Here is a 26895-nt window from a genome sequence, read left to right as displayed (position 1 = left end):
AGTCAGTCAACAGTGAGAGGGAAGAGTAAAGCTGAGACAAGTGAGAAAGAAATCCTGAGGTATAGAAGGCTCTAACCTCTTGCTTCCTTAAGCTCAGTTGCAGCTCTAATAACCCTCCCCCTATTTTAAATTATGCTAGTTCAAAAAGGCTACCATAATTGCAGCTCCAAAATTCCCAAGTTTGTATTATTAGGGAGACGATGTATATAGCTCTGGCATTCAGTTATCTATAATTTCTAGCACCTGAATTTCTGCTCCCTCAAAATTAAGATTTAAATAAGTTATAGAGACCTGTAGTGGAGTAGTATAAAATTTTCATCCCTCAGATTACTGCTGATGTTATGAAGCTGCACTTAGATATGTTGACTATTTGTATAAAGAGATGAAATCTGTAACCCACCCAGTAACATTCCAGAGCCCTGACCATGTGTCAGGCTTTCTTCAAAATATGTTAAATGCATTATCTCAGTTAATCTTCACAAACACTCAGTGAAGTAGGTACAGTTATAACCAGGGATGAGAAAAGGGAGGCACAGCAAGAGTTTGGTGACTTGCTCACAGGTAGTAATTCCAGGTCAGGCACTCAGACCTGGTAGTCTGACCAAGGCATTTTGTTTTTTGGGTTTTTTGAAATAGCAAGTTTCTCCCATATATGTATTTAATTATTTGTAATTGAAGTATAGTTGACATATAATATTATATAAGTTTCTGATGCATAACATAGTAATTCAACAATTATATGCATTATAAAATGCTCACCATAATAAGTGTAGTTACCATCTGTCACCGTAAAGGTTCTTACAATCTTTGACTACATGCTCTATGCTGTACTTTACATCCTCATGACTTTTTACTGTATAACTAGAAATTTGTACCTCTTAATAGCTTTAACCTATTTTATGTACTCCCCCTCTGGCAACCATCAGTTTGTTCTCTGTATTTATGAGTCTGTTTCTGTTTTCTTTTGTTTGTTTGTTTGTTCATTTGTTTTGTTTTTAGATTCACACATAAATGAAATTATATAGTATTTGTCTTTCTCTAACTTATTTCACTTGGCATAATGCCTTTTCGGTCCACCGATATCATTACGAGTGGCAAGGTTTCATTGCTTTTTATGACTGAGTAATATTACATTGTATATGTATAGACCACACTTTCTTTATACATTCATCTATCAGTGAACACTTGGGTTGCTTCTATATCTTGGCTATTATAAATAATGGTATAGTAAACATTGGGGTACATATTTATGTAAAAAAAACTCCATATGATCATTCCAATAGATGAAGAAAAAATATTAGACAAAGTACAACATCCATTCATGATAAAAATGCTTTGCAAAGTAGGTCTAGAGGGAATATATCTCAACATAATAAAAGCCTTATATGAAAAACCCACAGCCAACACCATACTCTATGGTGAAAAACTGAGAGCATTTCCTCTAAGGTCAGGAACAAGACAAGCATGCCCTCTTTAACGACTTTCATTCAACATAGTACTGGCGATTCTACCCACAGCAATTAGACAATATAAAGAAATAAATGACATCCAAATTGGTAAGGAAGAAGGAAAACTCTCAGTATATACAGATGACATGATATTATATATAGGAAATCCTAAAGACTCTCCAATAACTATTAGAACTGATAAATGAAATCAGTGAAGTCGCAGGATACAAAATCAATGTGCAAAAATATGTTGTATTCCTATACACTAATAAGGAGTAGTAGAAAGTGAAATTAAGAAAACTATCTTATTTACAATAGCCCCAAAATAATAAAATATCTAGGAATAAATTTAACTAAAAAGGGAAAGATTTGTACTCTGAAAATTATAAGATATTGATGAAAGAAATTCAAAGAAATGGAAAGATAATCCGTGCTCATGGGTTGGAATAAAAATTACTGTTAAAATGTCCACACTACCCAAAGCCATCTACACAATTATTGCAATCCCTTTAAAAACACCAATAGCATTTTTCACAGGACTAGAAAAAACAATCCTAAAATCTGTATGGAGCCACAAAAGACCTCAAATAGCCAAACAATCTTGAAATGAAACACAAAACTGGAGGCATTACAATTTCAGAATTAAAGTTATATTATAAAGCAGTACTAATTAAAACAGTATAGTGCTGGCACAAACATAGACATATAGGTCAATAGAACCAAGTAGAGAGCCCAAAAATAAGGCTACAGTTATATGGTCAATTAATCTTTGATAAAGGAGGAATTAATATGCAATGGGAAAAAGATAGTCTCTTCAACAAATGATGTGGGGAATACTGAACAACCTCATATGACAGAATCAAACCAGACCACTTTCACTACACACAAAAACAAACTCAAAATGGAATAAAGGGTTAAATGAGAGACCTGAAACAATAAAAATCCTTAAAGAGAGCACAAGCAGTAATCTCTCTGACATCAGCCATAGCAACATTTTTTAGATAGGTCTCCTAAGTCAAGGGAAATAAAAGTAAAAATAAATTATTGGGACTACATCAAAAATAAAACATTTCTGCACAGCAAAGGAAACAACAAAACCAAAAAGCAATCTACTAAATGGGAGATGATATTTGCAAGTGACATATCTGCTAAAGTGAAAGTATTCAAAATATATAAAGAAGTGATACAACTCAACACCCCAAAACCAAATAATTCAATTAAAAATGCACAGGAGACATGAACTGACATTTCTCTGAAGAAGATATACAGATGGTCAACAAAAACATGAAATGATGCTCAACATTATTTATCATCAGGGATATACTAATCAAAACTACAATGCAATATCACTTCACACTTGTCAGAATGACTGAAATCAAAAAGACAAGACACAAGAAGCGTTGAAGGAGGTGGAGAAAAAGGAACCTTTTTGTACTGTTGGTGGGAAAGCAAACTGGGGCAGCCACTATGGAAAAGAGTATGGAGGTACTTCAAAAAATTAAAAATAGAACCACTATATGATCCAGGAATCACACTAATAGGTATTTACCCTAAAAATACAAAAACACTGAATCAAAGGAACACATGCACCCTTGTGTTTATTGTAGCATTATTTATAATAGCCAAACTATGGAAGCATCCCAAGTGTCCACCAATAGATGAATGAGAAAGAAATTATTGTATATACACACAATGGAACATTACTCAGCTATAGAAAAGAATAAAATCTTGCCATTTGAAACAACACAGATACAGGTAGAGCAGATAATACTAAATGAAAGAAGCCAGAGAAGACAGATACCATATGATCTCACTTATATATGTAATTCAAGAAACAAAAACAAATGAGCAAAGGGAAAAAAGAGAGAGAGAGACAAACCAAGAAACAGACTCTTAACTATAAAGAACAAACTGGTGGTCACCAGAGGGGAGGTTTGTGGGATGGGGAGAGATGAGGGAAATAGGGGATGGGGACTAAAGAACATACTTATGATGAAAAAAAATGAAAAATAAGTAAAAATATACAATCATGATTGAAAACAACAAAAAAGTAAATATTTAAACTTGTACCTCAAAAAAAAAAAAAAAAGAAAGAAGGAAAGAAAGAAAATGTCTCTGTTTGTTCTTACTCTGGTGAATTTCAGTTTGACAGTAAATTTCATTCATACCACTTCCAGATCTTTGAAGATACCCTACTCTCTCCTAACTTCTCATGTTGGTTTTAAGACATCAGCTGTCAGTCTAACTGCAACTTCACTGCTAATGTGTGTCCTCTTTTTCTCAGTAAGATTTTTTGTTTTGTGTTATGTAAAATTTTACACTGATGAGTAGCTCTGGAATTTTTTTTTAATTTATCCTGCTTATGACTCAATTTCTTGAATCTGTCGATGATGTTTGTTATCCATTTCAGAAAATTTTTCAGTCATTATCTTACTGGATATGGCCATTGCTTCATTCTATCTTGCCTATATTCCAGAATTCTATTTAGGCATAATGAAAACTTCTCTAACTTTCTCTCTGTATTTTTATTTCCTAATTTTTTTCATATATTGGCTTCTCTGCACTAGATTCTAGATAATGTTTTCTCACATATTTTCAAGTTCATTATTTCTTCAGCTTTGTTTGATCTGCAGGTAAACCCATATTATAGATCTTAATTTCAATTATTTTATTTTTCATTTCTAAAATTTATATTGTTTTCTCAAATCTGCTCTCCCTTGCAGGTATTCCTGCAAGATAGCTTCTATTGCTTAAAGTAAGTATATTTATCTTATAATCAGTGTCTAATAAAACAAATATAAATTATTTGTACATTTTTTGCGATTCTATTTTTCTATTGGTTTGACTCATAGTGTCTTATTTTATTATAAATAAAAATATTTTTTCCAGAGCTTATGTGATTTCAATTCTATCAGCTATGTAGAGATACTATCAGGTTGTCATCATGTTATAATAAATTTACATGTAAGATTGTTCTTAAATTATATTATGAATTTATGTTTGTTTCAGAAAAAAAATTTATCTATCCTTCTTCATTCCCCCACATGGAAGTTGTTTACCATTTGTTAGCCCCCTAATTCTTTCACTTTTTCTGTCCAAATTTATTCCTGTATTCCAATATCATAAAACTCATATAATGCTTCTTCGTCCAAAAACATTTCTGCGTCTTAAGTTTTAACAATTCTTTATCTTTTGTTTTCTATGTACTCACTGTAAGCATCTTTCCTAAAGTCAAGGCATCACATACAATTAAAGGATTCTCAGTCTATATACAAGAAATATTAACCATAGTTGGCTTTTAGTGTATTTCACTAAGGTGGAAAAATAGATTATTAAAATACTGCTCATCTTTTTTAAATGGTGCAAATTTAATATAGTTTGGTGTGGTGGAGAGAGAATTGAATTACAAATACAAATCACTCCAAATCTTAGTTTCATCAATTATAAAGTGGGAATAATACATGTCTTGCCAATCTGTGAGGAAAACTTATGAAATTATTTATGTACTGTAAATAAGAAACCACTATCATTTTCTTGTTTCTGGTGGATACAAACCTTAAAAATGACAATTTTGATTTTTGAGCCAAGGTTTGCATGATTTCAAGACTTTTTTCTCTCTCTGTAAAAGAATATTACATGTTTCCTGGGATAAAAAGTTTGTGCTAATTCACATAACACCTCAGTTCTAAAATATTTTACGTTCATGTTTTTTTTTTCCATTTTATGTTACTTTATTTCTTTTCAGTGTTCCAGCATTCGTTGTTTATGCACCACACCCAGTGCCCCATGCAATACATGCTCTCCATAATACCCACCACCAGGCTCACCCAACCCCCCACCCTCTACCCTCCAAAACCCTCAGTTTGTTTCTCAGAGTCCACAGTCTCTTAAGTTTTGTCTCCCTCTCCAATTTCCCCCAACTCACTCCTCCTCTCCATCTCCCCATGTCCTCTGTGTTATTCCTTATGCTCCACAAGTAAGTGAAACCATATGATACTTGACTCTCTCTGCTTGACTTATTTCACTCAGCATAATCTCTTCCAGTCCCATCCATGTTGATACAAAAGTTGGGTATTCACCATTTCTGACGGAGACATAATACACCATTGTATATATAGACCATATCTCCTTTATCCATTCATCCGCTGAAGGGCATCTTGGTTCTTTCCACAGTTTGGTGACTGTGGCCATTGCTGTTATGAACGCTGGTGTACAGATGGCCCTTCTTTTCACTACATCTGTATCTTTGGGGTAACTACCTACTAGTGCCATTGCAGGTCATAGGGTAGCTCTATTTTTAATTGTTTGAGGAATCTCCACACTGTTTTCCAAAGTGGCTGCACCAACTTGCATTCCCACCAACAGTGTAAGAGGGTTCTCCTTTCTCCACATCCTCTCCAACACTTGTTGTTTACTGTCTTGTTGATTTTGGCCATTCTAACTGGTGTAAGGTGGTATCTCAATGTGGTTTTGATTTGAGTCTCCCTGATGGCTAATAATGATGAACATTTTTTCATGTGTCTGTTGTCCATTTGTACGTTTCTTTGGAGAAGTGTCTGTTGATGTCTTCTGCCCATTTTTTTGATGTGATTATCTGTTTTGTGTGTGTTGAGTTTGAGGAGTTCTTTATAGCTCTTGGATATCAGCCCTTTGTCTGTAGTGTCATTTGCAAATAACTTCTCCTATTCCGTGGGTTGTCTCTTTGTTTTGTTGACTGTTTCCTTTGCTGTGCAGAAGCTTTTTGTCTAGATGAAGTCCCAAAAGTTCATTTTCGCTTTTGTTTCCTTTGCCTTTGGAGACATATCTTGAAAGAAGTTGCTGTGGCCGATGTCGAAGAGGTTACTGCCTATGTTCTCCTCTAGGATTTTGATAGATCCCTGCCTCACATTGAGGTCTTTAATCCATTTCAAGTTTATCTTTGTGTATGGTGTTAAGTTAGTGTTTTTTAAAACTACTCTATTGTTGATAAGCAGTAAGTAGACACTCATGGTTACTGACAGCATTCCTCAACACAAATCAATCAAGAAGATGGGATAACGTTCACAATTCATTTCTTTCTTAAATTGAGAAATTAATGTTTTTCTACTTCAAGAACTCTGAGGGTTTTGCAATTTGATCACACTTTCAGGTAGAAGACTAGCCTGATACTGTTTTATGAATATTGCCACACGATACAAGATTCCTGGGTCAGGGACAAAGGGCTTTATTACTCAGAGCATAGCAAGCAACCTGAGTATCAGCATATTTGTGGTGGTTCCCTTTGCTCCTTAATTTCCACAAGCGTGAAATGAAGGAAGTCCAGGTAGATACTAAGCTCAAGGTAGGTTTGTGTCACAGCTGAACTGTCCTAAGTTTAGGGAACTCAAGTATCTTATAATGGGTTATAATTTAGCTGCTTTTGTACTGGTGAGAAAACATTACCTCTGTTCTATTGGACAGCAAGCAAATCAGCCCTTTGCTTCAGAGGAGATATCATCTTTATCTCATAAGGCTGTTTGGTGTATAAACATTTTTTAAGAGTCTGGAACAGAAAGGTAGTTAGTGCCACACTTCCAGAACATTTAGAAATGCCAGAGAATTGTCTCATGACATTACCCCTGGTCAATTTTGAATGTGAAGCCAGTAACACCTCTCCTTTCCTTCTATTAGAATTCAGACTAAAGTAACCCTATAGAAATAGTTAATCTATCAAATATATTATCTCTTCTTAATATCTATGATTGAGTATTCAATTTGTAAAATTTTTCTCTTGATAAAAGTTTTCTTAATTTGAAAAACAAATAACTAAGCCAAACCACTTATACTTAAGTTTTAAAAGGAGAAAACAAAAAGGGAAAGAAAAAAATCAACAAGTTCTACTATCTTCAGGTTAAAATATGCTGTTTTGTCTTTTTTTGGAGGGGGGCAGCACAGAAACATAAGTAGCTAAAAATTATTTGAGTTTTTCAGTAAGCATAGATAAGAAGTATGCTTTAATCATAAATTTACTCATTCTCCAAATGTATGAAAAATCTATTATTCAGAAAGTATTTCCCATAATAAAGTACAGCATTACAGAATTCTGTAAGGTTTTCTTTTTTTAACAACTCATACATAATTTTTATGGCAAGCATGCTCATTGTGCTTTTCCATAATTTAATATCTGAATAGGTTTAGTAGAAATTTATAAATTCCTCTGAGACAAAATATGGAAAACTTTATTTCAAAATTATTCCTTATTTTCCAAAAGTTATCCACAAGAGAAAAAGAAACTCTGTGTTTTCTATTACAGCTGGTATATTAAGAACATTTTAAAATGTCATTCATTTCCATATTCAGAAATATGACATTAAGAAGTATTTTGTGGGAAAATATGGCTTCCTGATAAAGAGAGGAAATACTGTGGGCTTTGAAGTCAGCCAGATATAGGTTCAAATTCATACTATTCTTATATAAGCTCAAAACCTTAGCTTCATTCTCCAAATAAATAAATAAATAAATAATAGGGATAATTACCTTTTTCTTACAAGGATGTGTGAATATACAATGAAATACATAAATTCCCTAAAGAGTATTCTGGTTGTTCAACAAATAACATTCTATTCTCCTTTCTCCTGAAGCTGCTATCTCAAAATATGAAGACTAAATCTTAGACATTAATTCCTTGGGTACAGATATTTATTAGAGCTCCTTATCATGTTGTCCAACTACTAACCTAAGGATAGGAATTGGTCTTTATGTATTTACTTAGCTGTACTCAAAGATAAATTCATAAATGCAAATGGATTTCTTTCATAATAATGAGAAAACAATCACTTTATTTCAAATAAGAAAACTAAGATTCAGAAAAGTTAAATGATTTACTCAGGATGCAACAGCTGGTTAGTGACAAATCAGGAAACTTCTTCTAAGTCTTATACTTGTGCCCTTTTCCTTGTATTGTGAATACCAAGGCAATTGGTGAGTTTTGAGTTGTTTGAGACCACGGCTGAGTGTGTTCTATGTTTATATAGGTCAAGAACACTCATTAATATATTTTGAGTTGCAGAGGCAGAGGACAGAAAGAATTTCTTAAGCAAGTTTATAACATTAGATGACAATCCAAAATAGGGGTGCCTGGATGGCGCAGTCAGTTAAGCTTTCAGCTCAGGTCATGAACTCAGAATCCTGAGATTGAGCCCCCAGTCCAGCTCGCCATTAGTGTGAGTTTGCTTAAGATTCTCTCACCGTCTCTCTTCTCCAAACCCCACTTTCTCTCTCTTTCACTTTCTCTCTCCATCTCTAAAAACAAACAAAAAAATTGAGTGTGCTATCTTTGAACATTTTTAGAGATTTTATTTATTAGAAAGATAGGGAGCACACATGAGTGGGGGTGGGGCAGAGGGAGAAGGCTTCCCTCAGATCAGGGAGCCTGACACAGGGCTGAATCCCAGGACTCTGGAATCAAGACCTGAACCTAACGGCAGCTGCTTAACCAACTGAGCCACCCAGGCACCCCTTGTCTTTAGAATTTAATAGCTAATTGTATAGATAGTGCATAACAACAGTATATCATGTTCAACAATTTTTTGCTCAGTTCATCTAATTTTATGTTCTATCCACCTATTAAATTTACATCAATTTTAGTTAATTTTTATGATTTTATCATATTTCATCTAGAATTCCTACTCAGGTTTTTCAAAGCCTCCTAATTTTACCAATCTTTTGTTGATTCATTATGCTTTCAAATCCATTTTTAGTTGTAGAAAGACCAATTATTGTATGTATTTCATCAAATTAAAGATGGCTATTTTTATTTATTTCTATATCTGAAAAAGCTATTACCTGCCTGGTTCAATGGACTAATTTTGTTGTTTGCTTTTTTTGTTCATTTTCACTCTAGTAACTTGTATTCCAAGGTGTTGAGTGATTTTGTTATTGTTTTAGTTTATGTTCTTTAAATCTATATTAATGAAAAGTTTTAGAGGTGTGAGTTTAAACTATCCAACTCAGAAAGATTTCTGACTGCTTCTGCCAGTTTCTGGAGGATACATATACCTCACCCTGGAAAGATAACTCTGAAGCAATTACTTGCTACATCTATATATTTGTGTTTTCTTTCTTTTTTTAAATAACTTTTAACATTTTTTATTTTTAATAATATTTATTTATATATAATTAAGGAGTAGAACCTGCTGATTTGATATACATATATGAAGTGAAATGATTACTAGAGACAATTAATGTATCATATCCTCACACAGTTATCATTTTTTGTGTGTGTGATGAAAGCACCTGAAATCTACTCTCAGCAAATTTTCAGTATTCAATTCAGCATTATTAACTATAGTTATCATGTTGTACATTAGATACCTAGACTTATTCATCCTTTGTCATTTCTCACTTCTGAGAAATTTTCTACCTTTTTTGCCAGCTTACACTTTATTTCAAAATACCTTTTGGAGAATTGATGCTACCCTAACTTCAAGACTTACTATCAAGCTACAATAACCAAGATAGTGTGGTATTGGTAAAAGAACAGAAAAATAGATCAATGGAACAGAATAGACAGCCTTCAAACACACCCCACACAATACAGTCAATGGAACAAAGGCAATACAATGGAGGAAAAAAAAATAAGTCTTTTTAACTATTTGGGCTAGAACAACTGGCCATCCACATGAATGGGGCGGGGGGAGTGGGGAGAGACAGAGACAGAGAATCTTAACACAGACCTTACACCTTCATAAAAATTAACTCAAAATGGATCATAACCTAAATGCAAAACACAAAATTTTAAAAATTCTAGGGAGTGACAGAGTAAAAAGTCTAGGTGATCTTGGGTTTGGTTTGGGTGATGACCGTTCACATAAAAAATAATGCAGAAAATAAATAATTAAGAACTTCTGCTTTGTGAAAGACACTGTCGAAAGCATAAGAAGACAAGCCACAGACTGGGAGAAGATATTTGCAAAAGACATGTCTAATAAAGGACTTTTACCTGAAATTAAAAAAAAAAAACCTCCTAAAACTCAACAAGAAAACAACCTGATTTTAAAAATGGGTATGAATTTATAACATTGAGATATCACTATATTCCGATTAGAATTTAAAATATGAAAAATCCTATTAAAATTTCAGAACATTGACAACATCAAATGCTGGTAAGAATGTGGAACAACAGAAGTCTTATTCGTTGCTTGACAAGAATGTAAAATGGCAGACACTTTTGAAGACAGTTTGGCAAAACTGTCTTTTTCTTACAAAACTAAAGAGGCTCCTACCATATGATTCAGCAATCACTCTCTCTGGCATTTATTCCAGAAGTTGAAAGCTTATGTCTACACAAAAACCTGCACATGGTTGTTTACAGCAGTTTTACCGATAATTGCCAAAACTTGGAAGCAACCAAGATGTCCTTTAGTAGGTGAATGGCATGTATTCTGTTTGTTTCCAACTATGTGACATTCTGGAACAGTCAAAACTACAAAGTGAAAAGATCAGTAGTTGCCTGAAGTTAAGATGGAGGGATAAACAGGTGGAGCCCAGAGAACTTTTAGAGCCTTGAAACTATCCTGTAGGATACCATACTGATAGATACATGTAAAAATACAGATTTTGCTTCTACATTTCATGCTGCCTTTCTGAGGCTACATAGTATTGGAAAGACATACATTTACACTTCTCCATAACTTGAAATCATTAACCATATAATTGTGTCATTTTGCTTTTCAGTATTTTTCTTCATTCTTCAATTACGTCCTACTTTGTCTTTACTCATCTTCTATTTTCTCCCCACCTTTACTTCAACTGTCTATTTTCTTCTACATTTTTCTCAGTGCTCATATTATGGCACGAATACAGACCACATCTCTGGCAGCAGTGAAAGACGCTGAGGTACAGCCTATAAAGTCACTTCTTGAAAGGGCCATTCCTTTTAGAGAGCAAATGTCAGAACCATCAGGAGAGTGCTGATATTCAGTGTGTCTCCTCACTACTACTGAATCTAGCCATTTGCTTTATCTCAGCTTCATGTGTAGGACCCAAGCTAACTATTCTTGAGTATGAGCTACTTCACTAACAGGAAGCATACATGGGCATTCTGTGGTGAGGGAATGCCTTTGAATTAGTTGTCTGTTTGTCATTTACTGAGATTTTGTCCATTTTAATTTGATCTTTCAATCTCACAAATTTTGAGCCTGTGCTTGCTTGGTTTGGAGATTAGCCACCTTGTTCTGTCTCTATTTCTTAAGGCATCAGCTCCAAATAAGGTTTGCTATGCTGAGTCTCATTTATCCATATATAAAATTGGGGGACCACAACAATTCCTTTGTCTTATTCTCAGGGTTGAAACGTATTTTTAAAAATGATATATAATTGGTATGATAGTAACAATTTTTAAGCTTTATACTATGGGCACTGATAATTAGGAGACTAGCTTTGAACTGGAGCAGAGTACTGGAGAGTCCCTACTACACAGGCCATTAATCCTATATTTATTAAATATCATGAGCTTGGGAGAGGATTTCCAGGGAAGAAGCAAAAGCAGCAGTGGGGTGGGGTGGCAGTAGTGAGAAGATGCTCAAGAAGAAGCTATTTACCAATTGGTTAAGAATGTATTTCATTATTTTAACAACTGCTTCATACTTGCATATGCCAGTCTTATTTTATGTCAGCTATTAAAATGCTCTCCAAATTTTAGAGCAGTATATTACTTCATCATACGTATGATGCTTTGATCTTGATCTTGCTGGAAAATGACAAAGATATTCATATCACGTGTCAGCCAACACCTGGCTGACAGCAACTTTTAAACTTCCATTTATTATGAGATGCATTCTAAGTTCAGAGACTTTAAAATGCAAAAAAAAAAAGTGATATGTTGGAATCAATGAAATGCTGAATAAATTATTAATATTTTTGTTAGCACACTCTATTCTATAACATGAAATGTAATTTTCCATAACAGTCAATATTGGATTATTAAATTGTCCTACCCAGAACCAGAATTATGTTACATGATTTTTGATTACTACTGTAATATAAACTTGTACATTTTATGTGAATTGCTTAATGCTTGTATTGTCTACTATTGCCAGGCATTATTCTGAGAGCTGAGGATCTAGTAGCAAACCAACAGTCTTGAGCTTCAGCATACAGTATAAAGACATTTTAATTACAGTCATTAAATATATACTCCCACTAAGAACAAGTCAGTCAGTCTTAGGTTCAGCGGGAAGGGAATTAATCTTTGGTAAAAGCTAATCAGGTACATTTCTTTATAGTGTGATTTGAAAAGCCTTTTAGGCTTTTCAAATGCATCTCAGTGGCTGCTATGGGAAATAGCCAAGAGATCAGACCCACTTCCTAAACCGGAGCAGATGTACTTTTAGCTGTTTTACACACTATATTGAATTTGGAGTAATATTTCATTTGAAGAAAGAGGTTTTCTGCTAAAATATAAAGTTTGAAAACCATTGATCTGGTGGACAAAGCACTAGTCTCAGCATGAAAATGTTTAAATTAAATTTCCAACTACAGTGCCCATTTATAATTTGACTTCAAGTAACCAAACCACGTCTAAACACATGACTGACAAACAAATGATTCCAAATGATTCTGATCCTAGCTTTCATTTAAACTGTGAAGAAAGCTATGCAAATTATTCTATTTGGGCTGCTGTGCATGGAACACCCTTTATCCCTTGCTGTTATTACAAGAATTCTGAAACTACCCTGTGTCCATCATGTGTAGGGATAACCATGTTTCTCTCTCCTTTGGGGGGCATATAAAAAAAAATATATCACCATAATAGCAATGATAATATGTGCTGAGATTATGACATGCCCTTCACATTACATTAATTTTCATTTAATCCTTATAAAACTCTTGAGGGATGCTCCCCATTTTCAAAGTGATAAAAAGGAGTTTCAGAGAATTAAGTAGTTTGCCCATGGTGACAATGGTGAAACTATAACTTAAAGTCAGTGGTCTGTCTTTTCTAATCCTTATTCTCACCACACTATACCATGCTTCTTTGCTACATCAATTTTCTCTACCCTACATATGGTTAGAGGAGGGAGACAGGGGATGAGAAGCAGTTTGTACTTCTCTGAGCTGGGCAAAGGTATAGACATAAAACTAGAACAATATACCTGCTTGAAAATAAATGAGCATTTGTTCTAAAAAACTAATACATCATATGGACTTCTTATTTGAAAAAATGTTTTTCATTTTGCATATTTCACTAGTTGTGAAACACCCCAATTAAAATACTCAGGTATATATATACAAAATAGTAGTTATATATCATGGGGTGGATAGACAGCATATGTAACTCAGAATAAAGGGCTGACATGCAGGCAGATCAACCTTCCTGGCTAAGAACCAGGAGTTACGCTTGTTACATAGAACTCTCAAGAGTACCATGCAATCAGAGGTCACAATCGAGGCAACAGAAGCAATGTCACCATATCAGAGAATGGGCCAATTCAGATCTGCTCCTTGACAGTCACTGAGGTCAAGGCTTGCGGCAAATAATTGTATTAAACAGGAATATTCCCTGCACACTTTTAGAATTGTCATCTGAACAAACAAGTCCAGGTCATCTCTAGGTTAAATCTGAGTTCTTTTTCCTGGTACTTATAGCGTACTTTCTAGGCTTAATCCCTTACAGTTTTTAAATTTACAACTATAATTTTCTTTAGATCAAGTAAATCCTTAATATTTTTTTGTTTTCTGACCTTACTGAACAACAATGAACCTTCATTTAAATGCATGCATTTGTCATTTAATTCATTTTGTTATTTGTTCTCAAATGCTATTTTCAAATTTTGACTATAATAATAAATTTAAATTTCATACTGTTAGTGTATAAAGTCCATTGCATTTAGATAACAAGGAAAATAACCTCACATTCAAATTAAATAATTTCAAATTTTGTCAGCTAATTACCATTTATCTATCACTGCATGTACTTTACACAAAAGCAAGTAAATTCAGAATAGTAATTTTGGATAAAAGATGCAGAATTTACAAATAGTAATTAATATATAACAAAAGGTATATTTGTAAATAAGTAGCTAAAACATGCATTTAAATCAAATATGATAAATAAAATATATATAGGATAGAGTTGCATTCAGGCTTATATGAGATACATGGTGTCCAATATTAGTTCATATTTTCCAACAATTTAGAATTTATGAATTATTACTACTACATCCTAAGTAAAATCAAATCATAATTGCAAATTTACTTGATTTTTAATTTTAGTCAATGTTTCTAATTTAATAATGTTTAAAACATCTTTAGTCATGCTACCATTTTAGTTATTGCTTAATTTAACTAAAAATCGTCGAGAGAATATTTTTACTATAAGTTTTACTTCTTTACATATTTCCCACAAATCATGCTTGAAAAATCATACATCCTTGGGATTTCTTTTGTTCACATAAATTCCAAGAAATAAGAAAATCAAGGTCTTGATGATTGGTTTTATTTTATGTTAATTTATATTTCACTCTTGAAAATTCTTATATTTAATACTCAAATTATATACACACATACACACAACATCCACACAATTCCTACACATACACATACACACAATTCCTTGACATGGTTCCAAATAAAACATACAATAAAACAAATTATAAAACTGAAAGATTAAAACTGGCAATAGTTCAACATGCAACTGAATAAGTGAAACTCGGTTTTTTCATGGCTGTATGATTAGTATATTAACAATACAAAAGTGTGCTCCTTAAGGATAATGTGACACATCACATTCTAAAACAAGATCTGAGATAACAATTTTCTGTTTAATAAACCCTATAGCATTTAGTTGGTTAATTTATAATGATTCTTCAGAATGTGTGAGATCAAAACTTAAAATTTATATTGTCTGATAAATTGTATGCTTCCTGTGAAAAGTGTAAATCTCAGTTTAAATAGCTCAGACTGAGTGTCAGTTTCAGAGACTTTTCTCAATATTTACTTTTTAAAAATCATGTTTTTAAGTTTAGTTCTAATATATTTTTAATTCATAAGTTTATTAACTGTACAAGGGGAAAAGTATCAAATGTATGTTAAACATTAAAACTGTTATTTTAAGGAAACACTTCTTGACCTCATTAAAATAATTAACATTTCATAACATTATATTTTACATCCAACTTATGGAAAAGCAAAAAAAAAAATTATCAAAACAAACTATAGTCAATTACATTTTCAGATCAGCAAAATGCACTTGTAAGAGTCTTCCTTCCCCTAATCCAATTGCCAAAGGCATTTTAGCAGCTCAGATAGGTGAATAGAAACATTCCTGCCATACTTTCTGAAATGTACTTGGTTTTTGTTGTTGTTATTCTTTTATGATTTTCTCCTTTCTGTAGCTTTAAATCCTAATAAAAACAGAAGATGACATTCATATACACACATGCACACACACACACACGCGCACGCACACACATACGTACTCCACACATATACATCTAACTGGAGTTCATTTTTAATGTCACCCTTCTCAAACTATTCTGGTGAGGTATTGAAATAATATTATTTGCATTTTATTTACTTACTTATTTTATAATCTGAACAACTTGAATAGAAAGTGAAATTATACTATAATCTTGAAGTGACAGTTCATGATTTTCCATCCTAACAGGCAATAAAATCAATGGTTTTGATAGTTTTAAATATGATGAACAAATAGAAGGTAATATATTTCATTTTGATTCTTTCATATTCAAGATACGTAACTCCACTTTAAAAGGAAGAATTTTAGTTAAACTGTCTTCTACTCCTTTAATTCTATGGCATTTGACTTGTTTCTAAAATTATCTGAGTTTCGCACTCTAAGACCTGGGTCACAACCTTATTTAGGGACAGGAAATAGTTATCAGGTCACTGAGTGGTCAAATGAAAAAGGATTTGAAATGCTTCAGCACTTAGGACCCTATTCATTGAAATGATTGACTCCTATGTTGTTTAAAGGTTGAAGTTTCTTTACTGGAATTAGTCAGCTTATGCCTATATGATTACAGCAATTTTAAGAAAAAAAATCTGCAGAGTATAAAAAGAGAGATTATAAAAGCATAAGAGTGTACATGAACAGTCTTATACATCTACAAAAAAGGAATAGTCTTTAGGATATGCACAGCTATTTTATTTAACAACTAATCTGAGTCCAGGGCTAATATAACTCCCTTGGCAGTAGGGTGCTATAAAATGGGGGGGGGGCAAAAGCAAAGGGAACATAAAAGTTGCTCCTCTATATTATTTTTCTTCTGAAGCACACTTATAACTTGCCATCCAAGTTTGCAGCACATTTTAGTATCATACAGGATAAAATCGTGTAATTACTCCTATGTAATAATGTTTAACCCAAGCCCATGACAGACTTTCTGTTCTTATATTCACCTGATATTATTTCAAATGAATGCAATCTACCTCAGATGATGGAAATAGACAAAATAGGAAGAGGTTGATACAAAATGAGTAAATATTGGATTTGAGTCATTTAGCATTAGATCAGTTTCCCTAGAGTCGATGATCATTACTGGAAGTCAAAATTATCATTTTGCACAGTTTCCAAAGCCTTTAGTATTAGGGATTTTAGGCAAAGAGAAGCTTGTGGTTGGAAAAAACATATATTTTAAAAATGGATGAAAATTGGTAGATGAGAATGAAGCCAAAGTATTGCTTGAAAAACTCACTCTCTAACGTTCAGAAGCCTAAGAATAGGACATTATGAAAATTGCACCAGATAAAGGTATTCCATATTTACATAACTTTTATATATGATCACTAAAACTAGAGAAGTCGATGTTTTCTTCCACAAATGTTAAAGGAAGCAATCCTATCAGTGACAGAAAGTTGGAAAATTAGGCACAGATTTTATTTTTAAGTTTTATTTTATAATAAGAAACCGGGCTATTAAAACTATGTAACCAAAGCTGGAGTGCGTGCACTGGAAGGCCCCTGCAGTCTTTTACAACTTTTCAGAGGCCTCGGTTGTGAACTGGGTTTGCACTCTGCCAGCAGAGCAGCTCTGACCCATGGAGAGCACTCCTTCAGATCAACACTGCCTCAGGCCTTTCTGCTTTCTCCAAGAAGTCTTACATTTCAGGCATCAAGTTGAATTTCTTCTGGAGATGATTAACCCAAACCCATGACAGATTTTTTCCAAGATATCCAACCCCTTATGTTTATTTTATCCTGGCTCTTTTTTGGATGTACTGGACACAAGTAACTTACTCATTTTACATGTTAAAGGGCTGGTGGAGAGCCATTAATTCCCTTAAAAAATGAGAAAATACTTCAGTGCACTGGGCGCTATTGTGAGAATTCACATTAAATACATGATTTAAAATTTTAAGAAAGGTGTTTCTCCTCTACTGTAGAATTTTTAAAAGCATTTCATCACATCCCAAGATAGGGATCTTAGACTTTTCGGGAAATGCATTCTCGTGGTGTATTAAAAAACATAATGTTAGAAGGATCAGTTACTGTTTCCATAAGCCCGTTTGTAGGGGGTTTCAACTAACCTAAATCTTGGCACACACAAATTTAGTTAATAGTCAAATAAAAAGATATAAAAAGGGTCTATTCTCCTTCTTATATACCAACCCCTGTCATTGTTTCTATTTCTACATTTTCTTATTATTATGGGTGAGATAAGTTGGAGGAAAATAGTTCAGGTGTTTTTACATACTTCTCACAGGAAAATATTTTAAACTCAGAGGTGACTGGATGACATTTTTAGGGATGACTATTAGTAATTTTTAAAGAGGAACATTTTTTCTTCTTTGAAGAAACAGTGAGAAAGGGTAAGATTTTTATAGATTTTTTTTTTGGAGAACACATGCAACTCTCTTAGGACCTAAGTTTCCAAATGCAATGGCATTTATGACCATTCAAGTTAAAATTAAAATATTTTAAACATTAAAATGTTCAAATGTATAAATTATTAACACATACACATAGCAATAGAAAAGCTTACTCAGTAATATATTAAAACATTTACTCTCCTAAAATTGATAGAAATATCAAAGAAAAAACACATAAGGTTAAATTTAAGGGATATAGTATCTGTTAAGACAAACAATTTAAGGAAAAATGTATAAATTCCAATTTAACATTGCATGCTAAAAATAAGAACTCATTTTCTCAGATGGAAGTCTGTATATATGAACATGTACAAATATATGAGAATGGAAACAAGTACAACATGAAATTGGAAAGCTTCAAATTACACACCAGCACAAACACAAATAATTCCATTTAAACATAAGCATCTCATTCATAAGTGGCAATTTTGAGAGATCTGCAACTTTGAGCTTGATAAAAACTTTGAGTTTAGCATTTGGATGGTGATAAAATGTTGGCTCTACAGTAAATAAGTTTTAATTTCTTAAAATTAAGTGTAAATATTATTTACCATAGTAATTCATCTAATTAATTTGTAAATAGTACTTGATATGATCTTTTCTCCTTAAATAGGAAAATCTCATATAGAACTTAAGGTCACTGATACAAAGAATTACAGCATATAGTTTAGAAAACTATGAGGGATAATTTATTTCTATATAATATTGATAACACCTCAAATTAGTGAAAAATTATAAATCTTAGGATCACAACAATTACAGAAAATCAATTCATTGTTTCAGTTCAGCAATTCTGTGTTTGTTTCTTCTATTCTTCTTGAATAAAATTGCAAAATAAATTTTATCTTTATAAAACATACATCAATACCTGAATCAAAATATTTTATCTCCGAGTGGGGGATAAAAACTAAGTTAATTTTTATAATTAGATTTATTACTGGAATGTTTAAAGATATCAGTTTCTTCTTTAATTCATGCTTCAATAGGCTACCTAAGTTCAAGACCTTATACAGAGTGAAGAAAAGAAATGACAAGAGATAGCATATACACTGGGGGTGGGAGGTTAATGCCAGAAGTGTGACTGATTGATTGATTGACATCACTTGAAAAATCTGGATTAAAGCTGCCTATCAAATCTGTCCAGCTAAAACTTAGAGTAAAATGAATCATTGACCAGAATCTGTACCTTGTCTTTTCACTCAAGTATATGCATTTACCTTCACCTGGAAAATCCCTTTCCACCTAAAATTGATCAGCTAAGCAGGATAATACATTTCCCCTATACACATACCCCATATTTTAAAGTATAATTTTTCAAAATGTATCCAGTCACTATAATCAAATTCTAACTTGTACAAATTTCATTGTAAATGGCTACCGTTCCTGATAATAACAGCAGTTAAAATGTATTGAGCTTACTATACATTAGGTACTATTTCCAGCATTTTACATGTACTGATCAATTTGCTCAACTCTCAGAGATAGGCATTATTTAAATCATTATGCCAATTTCAGAAAGGAAAGAGACATAGAAAGGTTAAGTGGATGACAAAGTCATACCTCTGGCAAGGGGTGGAGTTGGGGTTTAAACCTAGATAGTCTGGCCCTACTCTCTTAACCATTAAGTTGAGTATCATTTTATAATTAAAATAATGATTTGTAAAAATCTTGCAGAAGGTAGTGAAGCTGTGGGGAAAACTCATGGGAACTCACAATTCTATTAAACTACTATAAAATCTTGATGGAAAATAGAATTATTTAGTTTTCTAGAAACATAAAAAAACATACCTTGACTTTAATATATTACTCATCTCTATCCTTACAGAAAATGTTAGAAAAAAAAAACTATGAACCTTAAAAATGAAGGGATACTGTTTATAATGATGAAATTTTTCAAGATCCAAAGCCTCACAGCTGGTGAAGCTTAAGTAGGAAATGATTAAATGAATTCCAAAGTTTGCTAAATAGACCCGAAGGGTGGCTGAGGCAGTGGGACCTAAAGCTTGAATGTGAACACTGAATGAGTTGTAAGTTTAAGTTGGGAACAGGCCAATATATGACTTTGAGTAATAGCAATTGGCAGGAAGAGTGTTTCTGAGAATCCAAAGATATTTTTTTAAAGTCAGAACTGTTTATTAATTCAACAAATACTTACTGAGTGCCTAGTATATTTGAATCTAATACTCCTGCTACATTTTGGGGATGGGAGGAAACAGAAATATGACTAAGACTGGATCCATGACCTTGGAAAGATTTATAGTCAGGAGAGGAAATAGATAAAAACATAGTTATAGGACAGTATTAAAGAAACATAGGCAAAGGCCTACAGAAGGTGGCATTAGGAATGATGTGCGGATGAAATGACATTTATCTGAGTCATGAAGGATAAGAAGTCTGAAGCTACAAAGGTGATTAAAAAAAACATCCAAGTTATATAGTATAGATACAGTCCAGAAACAGTTCAATATGGTTAGAGAATATTTTAGGGAGTGTGGAGATGATACAAGGTAGTGCTGGCGAGGTAGGCTGGGAACTGTATATAAAGGGCATTGTATGCTTCAGATTTTGGAATTTGTTCTAGAGGAAATGGAAAGGCATTGTAAGATTTTAAACAGAGGCATGCTATAGCAGAATTGTAGTTTTTGGTGTTTTTTTTTTTTTTAAGCAGAATTGTAATTTAGAAAGACATTGCAATACAAACCGATGACAGCATTTACAATACTGACAGATTGTGTGGATATTAAAAAGCGGGCTATCACAATATTTCAAGGCAAGAGACATTGAAGACAGTAGCTGATGTGGGGTGGCTGTTCATATTCAACAAATAAGAAGGAAAACAGAATTAAAAATGATTTTGATTTTTCTAAGTTGAGTAATTCTAGGTAGAGTGGAATGAATACACACACTTCATATTAGACTTGCTGGGTTTGAAAATCAACAGGGGGAAGGATGGAGATAGACATTTAGTTGTTACTGCCTCTAAACATTATAATGTACATGAGAGGATTAGGTGTTATATCTTTTTTTTAAATTTTATTTTTTATAAACATATTTTTTCCCCAGGGGTACAGGTCTGTGAGGTGTTATATCTTTTTTTAACTTTATTTTTTGTGTGTGTGTTCCTAAAAATTCATTGTTTATGCCCCTCACCCAGTGCTCCATGGATACATGCCCTCTGTAATACCCACCACCAGGCTCAACCAACCCCTCACCCCTCTCCCCTCCAAAACCTTCAGTTTGTTTCTCAGAGCCCACAGTCTCTCAGGGTTTGTCTCCCCCTCCGATTTCCCCCATCTCACTTCTCCTCTCCATCTCCCAATGTCCTCCATGTTATTCATTATATCTTGTTCATTTCATTATGCCACTGGAATAGGTCTGAATTATTCTTTGATGATGTTTGCTTTTGCATATTGATGGAAGTGTAATATCTGACAAAGTAAACATAGGCTATAGAAGTAAATACATATGTGGCTTGAATATACAGTAAGGTCAGAGACAAAATTTCATGAGATACTGATACTTAAGGAACAGGAAGAGACACAGAAGACAACTAAAAAGGAGTGGCCGAATACATGGGAGATCCAGGAGAGAGTGGGGATGAAGATGAGAGGGGAGAAGAGAAGCTCCAGGGAGAGAAATTCTGGAAGAAAGGGCAAGTAATGTGAGGGCAGAAAAGAGGTCCTGAGGTTAGTAATTGAGAGGTAGACATTGATTACTGTATGGAATGTAGTTGAGGGGGAATGATGAAGATGTATAGTCGCCATAACTTTATAAAAGGATCGTTGGTATATGAGATGATACATTTCAGTTTATTCACTATGCTTGTGTCTCTCACTAGACTGACCTTCCAAAGCAGGAACTCATTTTTACTTGTGCCTCCAGTCTCAGGTACAATGAAAGAAAATAGAAGCTCAAAGATGCTTACTGAATAAATGAAAAATGCAGAATGACTAGAAGGTGGGGAATAAAGTCCCTGACTAGACTGTCTATGGAGGCTGCTAAGTAAAAAAGAGAGATGGGTGGGGTAGTAGCTTGAAAAGGGTAGAATCACATTTTCAGTGGCAGACATGCAGCTTGTTCATATGTTGATTTTAAAGAAGTTGGTGGATACAGTAGTAGACAGAAATCTAAGAAACAAAAGACAGGAGATAACTAAACAGTATCATGGGATCAGGCAGAATAATATCCAAAGCAGGGGCGAAATTTTAGCCCTGGAAAAGATGTGGGAAACCACTGATTGAGAGAGAGAGAGACAGATATTGTTGAAGTTTGAAATTGCTAATTGAAATAAAAATAATGGCCTGCCGCATACTGAGGACTGTGCTAAGCAGTGATTTCACTCCTCACAACTACTCTATGAGATAGGTGTTATTCTTCCCATTCAATAGATATGAAGTTAAACACACCCATACCTTGTGGCCACTGTTTCTTTGCCTTTTCTCCCTACCCTACCGTGTTCACTGTATTTACTCCAGTCTAAGCTACCGTCTCCATGCTGGACTACTGCAGTGACTTTTTAACTGGTCTTACCATGTTCACTTTATTTCCTTTCTGTCTGTTCTTCACAACACGTGGTTCACAACCACTACTTGAAGAACAAATCTGACCATTCCATCTTTTGCTTACATTGACTGTTGTTCTTGGAATATAGAAAGCCAAATCCTCAACGTGGACCAGATGGGGCAGACTGAAATTGCTCTGTGCCCTGCCAACTTCATCTCATTCCTTGTTCTCTGGTCATACCAGCCTTTGTTCAGTTCCCTGAATGGCATAGGCTATTCTGGTCTTCAAAATCTTTTAGTAGGCCTATACCTGGCCTGGACGACTTGTTATATACAACTTCTCCATTTGCCTAGTCGCTCTTACTTGAACTTCAAATTCAGTGTCACTTCTTCCCTTATATGATTGGGCTAGTTTCATAAAGAGTACCCCTTACTTTCCCTCCATAGAACTTTATTCAGTTTGTCACTATATATGTACATGGGTATTTATAAATAAACCTTACTCCCATCTCTGCCAGATAGTGAACTCTATTACCCATTGTCTGTGTTTATTTCATTCACTACTGTATCTTCATCTCTTTGTACAATGCTAACCTCATGGTGGACATTCAGTAAATATATATTGGTAGATTAAATAGGGAATAAAAGGAATTAAGTCTTAGTCCACACATTCTAAAAGCTAGGATATTCTTGTATCTTCCAAGCATTTTTATTCAATGTATCTAATGACTTACGTGGTATATATTATTTGCTCCAATTAATGAATGAGAAAATTTAGTATAGTAAGTTAAATATCTTCACCAAAATTACATAGGTTTGGACAGGATCCAAACTTGGTTCTACCTAATTCCAAGCTAGAGTATGTGTTTCTGCTGGGATGGAGAAAGCAAAAAGAAACAGATGAATTAAAGACTCAAAACAAACAAACAAAACTAGGCAAATGATTTGATACAGAGTCATGAAAAACAAAGCATAAATATTATTTGTGACCCATCTATAAATATTCCAAACCAGAAATTACTATCATTGTTAGATATCCTGGTCTAAGTCAATGTTCCTTTAGATTTACCTATGTATTCATCCTACCTCACTCTTCATTATTTCTTATATCTCCAAGATTTCAGCTGGAATCCTTTTCCTGTTGCTTAAAGAATATCCTTTAGTATTTATTTGGGCTAGGTATATCAGTGAAGAATTCTGCTTTGCTTGTTTAAAAATTCTTGTTTTACTTTAATATGTTTTCATTTATTAGCTTTTCATTCAAAACCAGACCCTTTAATGTATGATTTTAAAAATATCTCACTTAATCATTAGGAAAAAGCATCAAGGTTATATATGACATGTTTTTAAGAATGGAAAATGGTTATCCCCAGTTCTCCTCTCCATCCCCAATTTACACTCTTAGAGACAACCCTATGCAACGATCTTTGTCATTTCTTTCACTACAGGTTTGCATGAATTTTGATGTCCTTATTTTTGTGTTTTCATATTACCTATTGACTTCACAGTAGGAAAGAGGAAGATTAAGCACTTTTACAACATCTCTACTATACACATATATACCTTTTCTTACCATTTCCTAAAAATCTCATAATTTTTGTTTAGACCATGATTCAGTGTTTATCTTTTTACAACATGTAAATACATTTACAGCTCAGCCATATATGGTATTGGAAAAGAAGAGTTAATAGCTTGTACTATGGTTTTCCTCTAGACACAGGTAGGTATGAGGATTTGAACCTCATGTCAAGAAATTATTAGAATTTAATCTATGCCACATGAAAGATCAATGGGAATGCAGCTGTATCAGACCAAGGACTTTTACCTCACATTTGAGATTGTTTATTGAGCAAAAGCAAGTAGTATGAATGAGATGCAACTGAACCAGAGAATTGGGAGCTAGCTATATACCCCTAAGTGGACTAGGTTATTAGTTGAGAAGACTGATTATAAAAGCTGTTAGGATCCCTAGAGCTGATGGCTTCCCTTAACTGAAGCTTCCACAGACTTACACCTCATCATTCATGCCCATGTGTTTCCTAAGTGAAGGAGTAGGACACTAGATGCTCTGCCAAGGTGTCACAATGTCCTCTTTATATTAACCATGCTTTGTGGTTTCCTCTCCTTTGTCCTTCCTTAAAGCTAGGTAAATTTAGCGTTGCGTGAAGCCTATTGTGTTTCACGAATTTAAGTGTTCACTTGAACTCAAACAGCTGCTCATAGAAAAAAGTAGCACAGCAGTTACAGATAACATCTTACATCATGTACAATTTTTTTTTTGTTTTCTCACATTTAGTTATCTCATTTTTTTTTACATTTAATTAGTTTTCTATGTGTACTATCATTTCCAAATTCCCTATTAGAAGGCTACATCTACTATACTTTCATGCATTAGTATTCTATACACTTATCCATAGGTTACTCCAAAACTCTCTTCCTGAAGTATATATCTCCTTTCAAATATGTTTGAGCACAGAGACAATCAGAGTTTTTTTTTTCCTCTGAGACATGGTACATGATGTTTTCTTTCATCTTGGAATATTTATTCTCTAAATCTGTATAAGTTGTCATCCCAAATCTCTCCTCCCATCACTGTAAATATTCCTTTGTCTCTTTCTTTGCTAGATTTCATGAATTCCTTTTTCATGGTTGACCTCTTCATTTTTATGGAGTAGTTCCTCCAGTACTTACTGAGCAAGTTTGCAAGGGAGATAAATTAAGACTTGGCATGTTTTATATTTTTAAATTTATTAATAGTTTGTATGTTTACAGAATTCTAGGTTGGAAATAACTTTTTCTAAGAATGTTGAACATACTGTTCTATTATCTTCTGGATTCTGAGGTTAACTTTGGGAATCCAATGCCTTTTAGATAACTCATTCATTGCATGTTCTCTTTTTCTTTCTGGAGGACTTTTTGGCTCTTACCTTTGTCCTTAGTTTTATGACATTTTTCAAAGACATTCCAGAAAGATGGGTTTATTATCATTCATTTTTCTAACATTCAGTGGGCTCTCTTGTTATAGAAACTGGTATCCTTTAGTTTGGGGAATTTTTTGGAATGATTTCTCTGATCATTTCTTTCAATCTATTTGTTGTTGAATGTTCTCTTTTTGGATCTCCTGTTATTTATCAAGGGTTGGACCTCCTGGAATAAGTCTCTTCTCTACATTTTCTCTCATGTTTCATATCACTTTGTATTTTTGCTCCAGTTTCTGGGAAATTTCTTTTAACACTATCTTTTAACACTATCTTCTAATCTTCTGCCAAGTTTTCATTTCTGATATCATGTTTTTATTTTCAAAAAGATATTTTTGGTTCTCTAACCTCTCTTTCTTATTATAGTATCTCATACTTATTTCATGCATGCAATCTTTTTTTATGTCAGTGACAGTATTCGTGGAGTATCTGAAGAATTTTTTCACCTGGTACATGTCTGTTCAAGTTATTACATTTATTAGTTTTTTCTCTATCTTTCATGTTTTAAATTTGCTTCAGGCCCTCATTTTTGTGCTTATAGTTTAGAGTGGTGGTCTATAAAGTTGATAGGAAACTCTGTACTAGTAAATGAGAACCCTTCTGAAAATTTCACCTTAAGATGACTTACCTGAGTCTTATATTGGAAATATCTAATGTTAATATTTAGATGTTTCCTCTTGGACTTATAAGAATCTCCAGAAACACTCTTGCAATCTCTTTCCTGGAGGTTAAAAGCATGGTGCTATGAAATGAATGCTTGTGTCTCCCCAAAATGTCTATGTTGAAACCCCAATTCCCAATGTGATGGTATTTGGAGTGGGGTCTTTGGTAGGTAATTCAGGCTAGATTAAGTCAAGAGAATGGGGCATGAAGGGATTAGTGGCCCTGTAAGAAGAGGAAGAACGAGATCTCTTCTCTCCAAGGGGAAGTCATATTTGTACATAAGAAAGTGGCCATATGTAAGCCAGAAAGAGAGCTCTCAATAGGAGAGCTATATCAGCTGGTATCTCGATTTCGGACTTCCCAGCCTCCAGAACTGTGAGAAATAAACTTGTTTTTTTTAATCCACCCACTTGAACTGACTACAAAACATGATTATCAGAATTTTGAGAGCTGA

At 33.6% G+C, this 26895-nt stretch overlaps 1 protein-coding gene across 4 annotated transcripts in view; it reads right to left on the bottom strand.

Moving 5' to 3' along the window:
* LRRIQ1 (leucine rich repeats and IQ motif containing 1) overlaps window positions 1-26895 on the bottom strand; it is a 210511-nt gene that overhangs the window by 54720 nt on the left and 128896 nt on the right. The gene's annotated exons all lie outside the window — the stretch shown is intronic.

The sequence above is a fragment of the Lontra canadensis genome, unplaced genomic scaffold, assembly GCF_010015895.1.
Source record: "Lontra canadensis isolate GAN:19392208 unplaced genomic scaffold, GSC_riverotter_1.0 scaffold52, whole genome shotgun sequence".
NCBI lineage: Eukaryota > Metazoa > Chordata > Mammalia > Carnivora > Mustelidae > Lontra > Lontra canadensis.
The sequence above is the reverse complement of the archived record's forward strand: the minus strand, read 5'-3'. Positions and strand labels throughout refer to the sequence as shown.